This window comes from Sorex fumeus, unplaced genomic scaffold (genome assembly GCF_029834395.1).
Source record: "Sorex fumeus unplaced genomic scaffold, SorFum_2.1 ptg000072l, whole genome shotgun sequence".
Classification (NCBI taxonomy): domain Eukaryota; kingdom Metazoa; phylum Chordata; class Mammalia; order Eulipotyphla; family Soricidae; genus Sorex; species Sorex fumeus.
The window spans coordinates 61,238,895-61,252,572 of NW_026606129.1; the positions used below are offsets into that span (position 1 = coordinate 61,238,895).

General features: G+C 40.9%; 1 protein-coding gene across 1 annotated transcript in view; it reads right to left on the bottom strand.

Moving 5' to 3' along the window:
• The window catches only part of FHIT (fragile histidine triad diadenosine triphosphatase), a 1,773,722-nt gene that overhangs the window by 978,664 nt on the left and 781,380 nt on the right, over window positions 1–13,678 (bottom strand). The gene's annotated exons all lie outside the window — the stretch shown is intronic.

Here is a 13,678-nt window from a genome sequence, read left to right on the forward strand (position 1 = left end):
GTGTATCTCTTCTCTCCTTGTCCAACAAGCATATAAGACTATAATATAAATCATTTTGTATGGATAGAGTAAGAAATATCTTAAACTTATAGAACTGCTCTCCTAGGGCCATCTCGATCTCAGACTACAGTGCTCAGGCCAGATAGTCTTTCCCACCCCTAGCAGGATCCTAGTCTCATCGTTATCTTTGGATCATGACAGCATTTGTCTATGATCAAACTCTTAACTTATAGTTAAGAATCGTGGCACTTTGGCCTGGCCCATTTCGCTGCCAGGGTAGCTCACCGCTTGCCCTGGGTCCATTCAGTCCCTCATCGGGACCCTGCTTTTGGGGTGTGAGGAACTCAGGGCAACTGAGGCTTAAGTCGAGAAAGCAGATGCCTGGGAGTGAATAATATCCAAGGCCAATCAAATCCTAAGTTACAAAGCATAATGTTAACAGTCTTCCTGTATCTATACTTTAAGGTAAACTGTTCATAAGGCATAAGGAGAGGAGAAAGGCAATATTTCACTCATACATATATAATCATAGATTTCTGGGAAACTGATCTTACAAATTAACAAAGTCTGATTAAGGGGAAAGCTGATTAACTGGGTGGGAAGGAGAGCATAGGGAAGACTGTTTACAGATAAACACAATGGAAGTGGAAGTGCTTCAGGAGCACTGTGATGGGTGCAACCAGATTAATGGGTGTAACCAGATAACTGGGTATAACCAGATAAACCTAAGCTTCTTGTAGAAGGACAAAGCAATGTTACCCAACACATACTCTCTCTCTACTTTGGGGCATTATGGTTTGCAATACAGACACTGAGAGGCTATCATGTCTGGTCCTTTATCTACTTTCAGCACGCATCTCCCATCCCGACCGGTTCCTCAAACCATCATTTTCTTAGTGATCCCTTCTTTATTCCAGCTGCCTTCTCCCCTTTGATCATGAGGAAGGTTTCCAGAAGGTTGTTGTCAACCACCCTGCATCCGTAGTCCCAGATCCTTCGGTGGTTTCTAATAATTATGAGAATGCTTTTTATGAAATTATTTTTACAGTATCTAACAAGCACTAGATGTCTTATAAAATACATAGAAGAGTATTATTGATACTTTTAACATAAGAAATTGGATTTTTATGGTACCTGCTAGCTTGATGAAAGTCTTGTATCTAGGCAGCCACAGAAGATGAACCGTAACCTTGTTTTTTATCTAGCCATATTCACAGTGCTCAGCGTTTACTCCTGGCTCTGCATTCAGGGGTCACTCTTGGTGGTGCTTGGGTGACCATAAGTCGTACTAGGGATTAAATGAGGGTTGACCACATGAAAAGCAAGTGCCTTAACCCCTACACCACTTCTATGGCCCTATGTCCTCACTTATTTTTTTAAAAATATCTAAACCACATAAGGCAATAATCAATTCTCATCAAAAAGAATAATCTAGCTCTTTCTATTTGATAACACCAAACTGAATTCTCCGAGGATACAAACAAATTTTCAATCTAAGTTCTCTGCTCCCAAATACAAGGAAATGACAGAGGAGTCAAGTCAAATAGGGGTACTCAATCTACGAGTAACTCTTAAATTGGGTAACTCTTGGGCCCTTCTGCTAAAATTTGAATGGGGGCTAACCAACTTTAAAATATTGGTTCTCAATCTAAGCTTCACTCCTTTTGTTTTATCTGTACATTATCTTGAAATTCCAAAGGCCCAATCCATGCAAGTTGTATGAAAACAAGCTACCACATCCAAGAGGCATTGAGCAGAGTCCCAGTCTCAGTACCTGAGAGGGAAAACAAAAATCAAGAGTGACAGATACAAAGAAAGAAGGAATACAACAGAGGTACTAAACAAAAAAGTGTTCATAACACTGGTAGTAGGAAAGGTTCATGAAAAAAATCGCTTACAGATAACATGCTTACAGATAGATAAGAATTTTTTTTTCTTTTTGGATCACACTCGGCAATGCTCAGGGGTTACTCCTGGCATTGCACTCAGGAATCACTTCTGATGGTGCTCAGGGAACAATATGGAATGCTGGCAATTGAACCCGGGTTGGCCACATGCAAGGCAAACACCCTGCCTGCTGCGCTATTACTCAAGCCCCTAGCCTAGAAATTTAGATGATATTATTTCAGCATATTATAGAAAGGTCTGTAAGGCTGGAGCGATAGCACAGCGGGCAGGGCGTTCGCCTTACACGCGGCCAGCATGGCCGACCCGAGTTCGATTCCTCTGCCCCTCTCGGAGAGCCCGGCAAGCTACCGAGAGTATTCTATATGCCAGACACAGTAACAACAAAGTCTCCAATGGAGACGTTACTGGGCCCGCTCGAGCAAATCGACAATCAACGGGAGGGCCTTTACCTTTACCTTTATAGAAAGGTCTGAAAAGATGTACCACAATAAGCACCTAACATCCAGGTTACATAGCAATTTTAATTTCAGTCTTCAGATTACAGAACATAGAGGAACTTAGTATTTTGAAATACTGAGATGAGGTGTTAAAAAAAAATAATTGAAGAGAGAAAATTTTCACATTAATGAAAAACAACTAAGTAAATGTGTTCTTTGCTGAGAAATTCCAGAAATAATTATTGGCATCAAAGATAAACCAAGTAAAATGTTGATAAATTTTCAAGTTGTGTTTTCTCCTCTCTTACACTTATTAATAAACTTATTACATTTTGGTTAAAATATTCATTTGCAGGGAATATTAATTTTACCAAAATGAATAGGGCAATAATATCTTAAAAATATATTTCCCCAACAGAAATTAATTTGTGTTCTCTTTGAGTATAGATAATTCCACTGGGCAACCAACTCATTTAATCTTCCATCTTGTCACAAGAGCAAAGAAAAGCTACTGCATTTTAAATGTTTAACTAGATGTAAAATCAAGTTTATATTATGTTATATCACACTGCAAAGAAGTAATAAAGATAAATGTCTTTGTATTCAGATACACTGTCAGATTCTTCTTTGCTTACAGCTAACATAAGGACACTTCTATAGTATTAAATGACTTTTCAAATACCACTTTGGAATGTGTTTTTTCTTTCTCTTTAAGAATTTTGTTTGGGATAATTTGAGGCATTAGAGTTTTAACAGTGAGATTCCCTCATAACTGAGAGAAGTTTGGGAAGTTCAGACCTGATTGTGTTTGCCTTCAGCAGACATACTGTTCACATTTTGTGAAAAACTGCTGATGTGGTCTGATGAAAACTGTTCCAGCCCTGCCAAATCACCGACAGATGTGCTTCTCTGCTAAGGGATTTCCCTGGAATGTACTAATTTTTTTCCTATCTGTTTAGAGAAAGTTCATTTAAAATCTTTTTAAATATATTAATGTACAATGTTGCATTATAGCATGCTGTGGGCATGCTGGCAAATATATATATATATATATATATATATATATATATATATATGCAGGATGCCAAGAGAAAACTTAGATTGAAAGCAGTAGACTTCCTTGCTCAGAGCCCTTCAAGTCTGCAAAAATCACATTGTCTAATTTCATAGAGCATTTGAATGGGTTCATCTATTTTTCCATGCCCCTTTAAAATGTTTGTGACACTGCAGTCTAGAAAGTTTAAGTCACTTGTCTATAGTCGCATGGTCACATACACAGTGATGTACAAGGGGGGGTCTCCTGAAAATACCAATTTGACTAGGAAAACAAAAAAATAGCCCTGACCTGTTAGCTTTACATAAAGGATGTGAAGTGCATGGATGAATCCTCTGTGTGTGGAGCTGAAGTCTATATTTATTATCAAGTCGGTGTTTTCTATAGCTCCTAGTGTACCATTATAAAGTAATCTCATCTCAGAAACCTCAGCAGATTTACAAACAAACCTAACTATTAAGGGGAGGATTAACATGGCTTTCATTAGTGAATTAAAATAGACCTTTGGATGTTGGTTCAAGGATAAGACAATATCAAAATGCAGAAGGAAGCAAAATGCTTATTTCTCCAATTAAAACAGAGATTTGTTTGTTTTTAAAGGATGCAATATTGAAAGTCTGAATGAAAAGTATCCACATCTTTTCTCAATTAATATGAAGTATGAAGTATGATGAACACTACTCTGAAAAGTACCATAAACACGATTGCTCTTGCTGTCTGAACTTCCCTTCCTATAGGGCAGAATTTTTCAAGCTCAGCACTGCTGTCATCTTGGATCACTTTAGTGCTTAGGACCACTACCCCAGGCAGTATGGAGGAACATGTTCTTCACTCACTAGACGGATCACATTCCAGATATAACAACAAAAGCATATTTTTGAAGAATTAAGAATATGAAGATGTCATAACAAACTTGCAGGCTATCGAATATAGCCTGCCCACAGGGCAGAGTCTGGCAAACTCCCCGTGGCGTACCAAATATGCCAAATACCAGTAACAATGATGGGTCTCATTCTCCTAAATAGCCTTGAATATAATCTCACGGCTAGGATGAAAGAGACGTTACTGGGGCCTGCTCGAGGCAATCGACAAATAACAGGATGATGAAATGAAATGAAAATGAAAAGAATATGAAAATGGTTTCTACATGGAGGAGAGGGGCATTTACTTTTTGAGAATCAGTATTGGAAGGACCTTTTTTAGTACACTGGTGCACCTGCCATTCACCTTATATGCCTAGTAGGGAATTAGAATTCAGGCAGCTCATGGCCAGAACCTACCAACGTCTACAAGTCAATTCTCCTGAAAACACCAGTTGCCAGCTCTTCTCCAGGATTTGTTTTTTGATCCCTTGTATTACCCAGCCCCTTTTCAGATATTGCTTCTTCATCCTGCTTTTCAAATTACAAACTGCTTACAGTGAAGGAAATATGCCTTTCAAAAAGTTAAGCAGAAAGCAGCTTTTATTGTTTTGGTTCAAAAAAATGCATTTCTTGTTTATTACTAATAAAGAAAGGAGCATAGAATTACACTTCCACAAAGACGAACTAAAATACTTAAAAAGGATAAAACATTAAAAAGTTTTTACCAGTAGTTATAAAACCAGAAAAAGAATATGAGCTTATGAGCTTAAAGTAGACACATTTTAGAATAGAAGCTAAACAATATAAATAAAAGAAAATTCCTGTAAGGTCAGTCTCATGTACTCTGACTACTCCCTGAAACACCACCAAGAAGAAAAAAGATAAATTGACTGGATGTTGTAGAATTCCCTTAAATTTGTAAATCTCTGAACTGAAAGAAAAAACTTGAACAAGAAATTCAAAGAATATAGCTGTACTATAAAAGAGCCAAGAGTTATCAGACCTGCCCATGCATCCTGTTGATATTTTGTGTAAGACAAGATTCATTCTGCTCAGATAAATTAGAAAATGCCATCCCCTCTTTTGGACTTATGTAGATACTCTTAGAGCAGTGTACAAGCAGAATTCTCCCTTCAAAATTCCTCGGAATTCCATCAGTATGCTAGGACAACATATATGTACACAATAGTTCATGAAAGCCTTGCAAGGGAGACAAAAAAAAGTTACAGGAGCTCGCGATTTCCAAAGCAATATGTCACATGAGGAATGTGTTAAAGATCAGAGAAGTGGGTACTCCTGATTGAGATATGGTTTCAAGGAAAAGACATCTAGATGGATCTTAAAAGGCTGCTAAGTTCTGTTCTCACAGGGCTATATATCTCCCTACTTTTCATGTCCACATCTCCAGTGTCTACTACAATGATTTTCTAAATTTCAAGGCTTTTATGAAAGCATGGATTTCTGCATGTCATCTAAATTTCTCCTGTAAGGCTGATATGGAAGTTCAAGAAATTCTTTAATTAACCAGTACTTCTGGTCTGAGGACCACATTTTGAAAATCACTTAATCACTTAAGTGATTTCACTTCACTTAATTTCCTGTTAGTCGTCGATTTGCTCGAGCGGGCGTCAGTAACGTCTCCATTTTCCCTGTCGCGTGCTAGTGTAGCCCAATGGCATCTGTTCGCTCTGGGATCATGAAGAGCCTCAAACCGATCGTTCATGATCTTCACGAAGAAGTCTGACCATCTGGTAGGTGGGCGGCCACGCGGTCGTTTGACATCCCATGGAATCCAGTCGGTAACAGCTCTATTCCATTGGTTGTCTTTAAATCTCATTACGTGACCAGCCCATCTGATTTTTGGCACCTTGGCAAATGAGACAGCGTCCCTGATTCTTGATCATCGACAGTTGTTGGAACTCCGGATTCTTTCTCTCATTTGAGTGAAACGTGATATTCCAAGCATAGCTCTTTCTATTCTTCTTTGGGAGACCTGAATAGCGTTCTCATCTTGTTTGCGTAGGGCCCAGATCTCTGAGGCATATGTTAATGCAGGAAGAACAGTGGAATCAAAGAGATGTGCCCGGAGTCGGAGGTTCTTCGTCCTCTTAGCTATTTCTTCGACGTTCTTGAAGGCGTTCCAAGCCGCTCTCTTCCTCCTGCGCAGCTCGGGTGCCAGGTCATTTCTCATGTTGACCTCTCGACCTAAGTACACATAGCTGTTCCGTTCAGAGATGGTCGTTCGATGGACCTAGGTACACATAGCTGTTGCATTCGGAGATGTGCGAGGAACGCCAAGAGAGAGATAGCCACAAAAAATCGCCTATCTTCGAAAACTCTTGAGCTAATTCGCCAGCGTGGTTTGGCGCATGCCTCAGGCAACCACAAGCTAACGTCCAAGCTCGCAAAGCAGTGCAGAGATGCGATCAAGGAAGACCTCAAAGAGAGAAGAGCAGAAGTACTGGTAGATGCAGCAGAAGCCGGGAAAAGTATTCGTAAGGCCCGCCTGTCCTTTGCCAACTACAAGACCAAGATGACTGCCCTCCGACGTCCTAATGGATCCATCACATCCTCCAGAACGGCAATGGAGAAGATTGTCCATGACTTCTACTCAAATCTCTTTGATAGCCATGTCCACTTGCCGACATACCAAATTCCACAGGATGGATATGTCGTTCCCAACGTTCTCCCTTCAGAAATCCAACACGCCATTTCGTCGGTAAAGAAACAAACAGCACCCGGCCCAGACAAGGTCAGACCTGAACACCTGAAGAACCTGCCGTCAGTACTCATCAATACACTGGCTCAGCTCTTCACTCGCTACCTGTCTGAATGCAGGTTCCGTCCCAATGGAAAACCAGCAGGACCGTACTACTGTTCAAGAAGGGAGACATCCATGACATTGGCAACTATTGCCCGATCTGCCTATTGTCTGTCATCTACGAGTTGTTCACTCGAGCCATCCTAAATAGGATTGGCAGAACACTAGATGAAGGACAACCATGCGAGCAAGCAGGGTTCCGCAAAGGATTCAGCACCATCGACCATATCCACACGATAACCAAACTCATTGAGGTTTCTCGGGAGTTCAAGATGCCGCTCTGTCTAACGTTCATTGATTTAAAGAAGGCCTTTGATTCTGTTGAGACGGAAGCGGTCATCGAAGCCCTAGCCAATCAGGGCATTCAAGCCCAATACATCAGGATCCTCCATGAGCTGTATTGTGGATTCACTACCAGGATCTCACCATTCTACAAAGAAGTGATTGTTGATGTCAAGAGAGGGGTGCGGCAGGGTGATACCATTTCACCGAAACTCTTCAGTGCCACCCTCGAGAACATCATGCGACGACTGGAATGGGAAGGAATGGGAGTGAAGATAGATGGTCGGCAACTACACCACCTCCGCTTTGCTGATGACATTGTTTTAATAACACCAAACATCAGCCAAGCGACACAAATGCTGGCCGACTTTGACCGTGAATGTGGAAAGGTAGGACTACAGCTGAATCTTACGAAGACAATGTTTATGAGAAACAGCCTCGTTCCTGACGCCCCATTCGCTCTCAACGGAACGACCATCTCCGAATTTTGAAAATATAGGGTTATAAAGAAGCATCTATTACTCAAACGAGGCTCAGATGGGAAAGACAAATTACTAATCCCAAAACTTGTTAAAGGTATCACAGAAGAACAGTTTAGAGAAAAACAGAAACACCCATCTTCACAGAAAATAAAATGTAAGAGAAGGCAAGAACCCAATGCAGACACACTGTTTGAAGTGAGCTGTTGAAAAGTTGAGGAGACTAGCAAAATGCAAAGGAATATTATACAAAGAACTTCTTTGGAAGAAAATACAGTCCCAGTAACAGAAACATTTCTCCACAAGTATTTTTAATGTTAAAGAACAAAAATATCAAATGAAATTTCAAATTTAAAAAGATACATGGAAATACCAGAACCAAGGAAATACCCTGATAAATAGTATATACCTCTGAGGATTTAATTTAAAAAATTAAAAGAAACAGAAATAGAAAATGTTAGCACTATAAAACAAATTGATAGTGTAATAGAGAAACTAAAAATAATTATAATGAATACATAAGATAAAGACAAGGCACTTGTTAAGGCAAACAGAAAGTAGAAAACTAATTTTGAAGACACTTAATATTATCTAAGAAAATAATAATTGGTATACCCTAAAACAGTGAACTAAAAACCAAAATGAACTTTCACTGTTGGACAGCATTGGGTTGTCCCTTGGTCCTCCCTCAGAGAGTTTAGGTTTATTGAGTTACTCCCACAACAGTGCTCCTGAGGAACACCCACTTCCATCAAGCACTAATAATCCTATATTGCTTTTCTCTTTCCTTTATGTCATTTGCATGATTTAGCAATGTCCTTTTTGTATAGACACAGGAAGACAGCTGATGCTATGTAGTTTTTGTAACATTGGAGTTAATTGACTCCAAGTAATATTTACTCATGGGCATCCATCATATTTGCCTGACTTAAATCTCAGTAGTCCTTATTTCCTAACACTCCCCAAAGGCAGGTCCTGACAAAGAGACTGAATGGACCCAAGACAACCTGTAAGCTACCCCAGCATCAAAAGGGGACAAGTTAAGCAGCAAAAGTATAATAAATTAAAAGCATGGTCATGGAACAAACTCTGTTATGACCCAAAACAAAGTAACTGAATAAGGACCCTACTGGGGTTAGGAAAGAGTAACATTTCCCAAGGACTGTGGTCTGGGATATACACCAAGATGTCCCCAGGAAGAGCCAAACTTTTTGTTTTTTGTTTTTTGGGTAACACCCGGCAATGCACAGTGGTTACTCCTGATTCTGAACTCAGGAGTTACTCCTGGTGGTACTCAGGGGACCATATGGGATGCTGGGAATCGAACCCGGGTTGGCCACATGCAAGGCAAATGCCCTACCCGCTGTGCTATCTCTCCTTCCCCAGAGCCAAACTTTATGCTTGTCTCTTACTGTGTTCATACAAAATGACTGTAGCACTGTAGCTCTGTCCTCCCGTTGTTCATAGATTTGCTTAAGCGGGCCCAGTAATGTCTCCATTGTGAGACTTTTTGTTACTGATTTTTGCATATCAAATACATCATGGGTAGCTTGCCAGGCTTTGCCATGTGGGTGAGATACTCTCGGTAGATTGCTGGGTTCTCTGAGAGCAGTGGAGGAATCGAACCCCCGTTGGCCGCATGCAAGGCAAACACCCTACCCATTGTGCTATTGCTCCAGTGAAATGACTAGAAATATTATAAGAAGTAAGTTTACTATGATTGTTCAAATTGATTACTAACTGAGGAAAGGAGAAAGCAGTACACTCTAGATGGAATTCCATCCTTGAGCAGATCTGGTTGTAATCTGGAGTGCTAAACCCTCAGATGAGATCTTGTCCTTGAGTTCATCTCCTAAAATTTCCCCTGAAGGAGTGCCTTTAATCTGTTTGTTGTTATGAAAATGTACAACCCCACCTATGTGCACCCCCACCCTTCATGATTTCTATATAACTATGTTGTAAGGGGTAAGAGGGGACTAGGATGAGAACTAAGTGGGCTTCAATAAGGACTATGAAGATAAGGATGAGGGAACTATGATGACTGGGACTACAACCAAAACTATGACGACAATTGTGCTGGAAGGGGAGAGATCATTGGATGACACTAAGGAGGAGAGAGAAATAAACTGATGACGGACCAGCCTGGGACCCATCCCTGTTTCTACATTCCCTGGTCCTTCATCTATCCATCTTGCGAGCCAACTAGCAGAATAGCTCTGGGCCACAGATCGCTCAAGTCCCACACGCCCACGCCTTTTCCTTTGAAACTCACAATTACAATAAAATGTTTCCCTGAACCTAGTAAGAACTGAATCCACAGAAAATACATATTGAGGAAGAAAGTAAGAATTATCATTAAGTATCCTGACTTATTTCACATCAAGAATAAAATTAGAAAACATTGGATACTCCTAAAAAAGTAAGCCAACTCCAGTATAGAGAAAAGGTCATCCTGGCTTCACTTTCATAGCAACAACCTATTCCAGAAAAATAATATAACAAAGTCTACAAGCTTCAGAAATTAAAAAAGAAAGTGAGTCAAGAATCTCCTGTTGATTCAATAAAATTTTTAAAATTTATTTAAATTGAAAATATTTTAAATGAATAAGCGTTCTGGAACTCAGTGTGCCCAGCTTGCTTACTCACTTATAGGTATTATTAACATAGAGCACTTGACTATTTGTGCTTTGAGGTTTCTTGTCTATAAAATAAAACGGATGACAATACCTAAAAATAAAAGGATATTATATTAGCTAAGTAATTATTCAAATATAAAGGCAATAGGCAGATATTCTCAAAAGTGAAAAATATCAGAAAATATAATCCTCATTATACTTCTCAAAGAAAAAAAGTCTATGATCAAAGTTATCCAAACAAGAGATAAATTAAAATATATAATCCGGATGTATAATCCACAATAAAAGAACTAATAATGACAATTTAAATGGAAATAATGCTGTAACTAAATAAATAAAGTAATTGCTTTTGAAAAACAGAATGGGGACGTTATAAAACTTTCAGTAAAAATAACCCAAGCAAAGTTGGAAGGTAGTGAGAAAAGTTGAAAGATATGAGAGAAACATGTAATCTTTTCTGGTAACTGAGAACTTCCAAAATCAATGCAGTTTTTAAAAACTCACATGGATTTTAACTTTTTTATTACTTCAGGGCTGGAGCGATAGCACAGCGGTAGGGCGTTCGCCTTACAAGCGGCCAACATGGCCGACCCGAGTTCGATTCCTCCGCCCCTCTCGGAGAGCCCGGCAAGCTACCCAGAGTATTCGATATGCCAGACACAGTAACAACAAAGTCTCCAATGGAGACGTTACTGGGCCCGCTCGAGCAAATCGACAATCAACGGGAGGGCCTTTACCTTTACCTATTACTTCAGAATTTTTTCACTATTTTGAAAAAACTTTTCATCAAAACAATTTGACAGGGAAAAATATGTACATGAAGTTTAAATACTTCTTTGAATTTTTTGTTTCCTTCTGTTTATCTTTCTTCTGTTAAGTAAAATTAAACTTAACAACCATTTTTTTCTTCTTTTTGGGTCACACCCAGCAATGCTCAGCACTGCACTCAGGAACTACTCCTGGTGGTGCTTGGGGGATCATATGGGATGCCAGGGATTGAACCCAGGTCGGCCATGTGCAAGACAAATGCCCTACCCATTGTGCTAACACTCTGGCCCCAACACCTGTTGGGGTACACGGATCTTAGGTTTATCAGGTTGCACCTATCACAGTGCTCCCGAGTCACTCCCATTACTTTGTCTGTCTGTAACCAGTCTTCTTCCCCCGCGCCTGGGTGTTCCTTCCCAGAGCCCCTTGGAGGGGAGCGGGTTGAACTTTCCTCCCCACCCCGACCAGGGCTACGGCAGCCGAAGACCTCCAGGACCAGCCACCACCATGCTGAGACCACTCTCCGCACACATGAAGGTACTGGCAGAGGGACAAAGCCACGCGGGTTCCGGGGCCGAGACCTCCAAGCCTACTCGAATTGGAGTCGAGCATCTTCCACCCAGATCCTCCAAATTCCAGTAGGCGGAGGTCACACCCACCACCTGGCCCCCTGGCGCCGTGTAATCCCATCAGCGGCCAAGACTCAGAGACTATAAAATCCAGATCCCGGAACCGCGCGGCCGCATTTGCAGCCGCGCGACATCTTATCAGAACTTTTTTTTTTTATGACATCTTATTGTCTCATTCCTACTTTGGACAAACTTGCAGGCTATCGAATGTAGCCTGCCCACAGGGCAGAGTCTGGCAAAGTCCCCGTGGAGTACCAAATATGCCAAATACCAGTAACAGTGATGGGTCTCATTCTCCTAAAGAGCCTTGAATATAATCTCAGGGCTAGGATGAAAGAGATGTTACTGGGGCCTGCTTGAGGCAATCGATGAATAACAGGATGATGAAATGAAAATGAAATGAAACCACTTCTATGCTCTCTTGTCCAACCAATTCGTAAGGTTTCATCCTTCTAGGACACTGAAGCTGTACTGTAAGTTAATGTTGCCTTTCTCCTCTCCTTATGTCTTTTGAGCAGTTTACTTTAATGTAATGTCCTTTTGTATAGATACAGGAAGACAATTAATTAATTAATATGCTTTGTAACTTAGGAATTGATTGGCTTTGAATATTATTCACTCCTGGGCATCTGCCTTCTCAACTTAAGCCTCAGTTGCCCTCACTTCCTAGCACCCAAAGGGCAGGGTCCCGATGTGGGACAGGACGGAACCAGGGCAAGCTGGTAAGTCATGTGCTACCCTGGCATCGCGATGGGCCAGGCCAAGGTGCCACGATTCTTAACTATAAGTTAAGAGTTTGATCATAGGAAAATGCTGTCATGTTCCAAAAGTAACGACGAGACTAGGACCCTGCTTCTAGGAATAGGAAAGATACCTGGCCTGAGCACTGCAGTCTGAGATTGAGATGGCCCTAGGAGAGCAATTCTATATGCTCAAAGTATTTCTTACTGTGTCCATACAAAATGATTTATATCATGTATGCTTATATGTTGGTTGGACAAGGAGAGGAGAAACACATCTAGGGAAATCTGTTCTAGTGTGAGTTGATCTGCTAAATGAGAATCTGCCCTAGAAGCAGTTTTCCTTTGTGTCCTGACTAGCTTGGATGAGACTGAACTTTCTCCCCTTTCAAACTGCCTTCAGTAAATTATTTCAATATATTGAGGCAGTTTCTCTTATCTCACAGGAACCTAGCCGGCCTTGGGTATGCAGATCCCAGGTGCTAAGCCAGGTCTTTGGGATGTAGATGCCTGGCTCCAGAGAGGCTGGTGTAGATTCCAAGCTCTAGGGGACTGGTCTTTGTTGTGCTAATCCAAGTGCTTGTAGCTTGTAAAAGGATTACTGGCCTGTGGATGTAAAGAAACAATGTATGTTTTGCTTCAATGTTCTTTCTGTAACTCCTTTTGATGACATCACTATATTGCGCCCTTTAGAGGTACTATGATCTATATAAAGGAGATTTCAGGGCTCTCTGGGGGACATGTGCATCAGAGAACCTGGGAAGATGGGGCTGAGGACAGAAGCTGAGAGAACAAAGGCGCATGTGCTTGAGAGATCCTGGGGCCTCCATGACATACATCTCTTCCATGTAATAAACCACTGCTAAGACCAACCAGCTTGGCCCTCGTTTCCTTCCTTCGTCTGACCATCGCGATGCCAGGGTAGCACATAATTTACCAGCTTGCCCTGGTTCCGTCCTGTCCCACGTCGGGACCCTGCCCTTGGGGTGCTAGGAAGTGAGGGCAACTGAGGCTTAAGTTGAGAAGGCAGATGCCCAGGGGTGAATAATATTCAAAGCCAA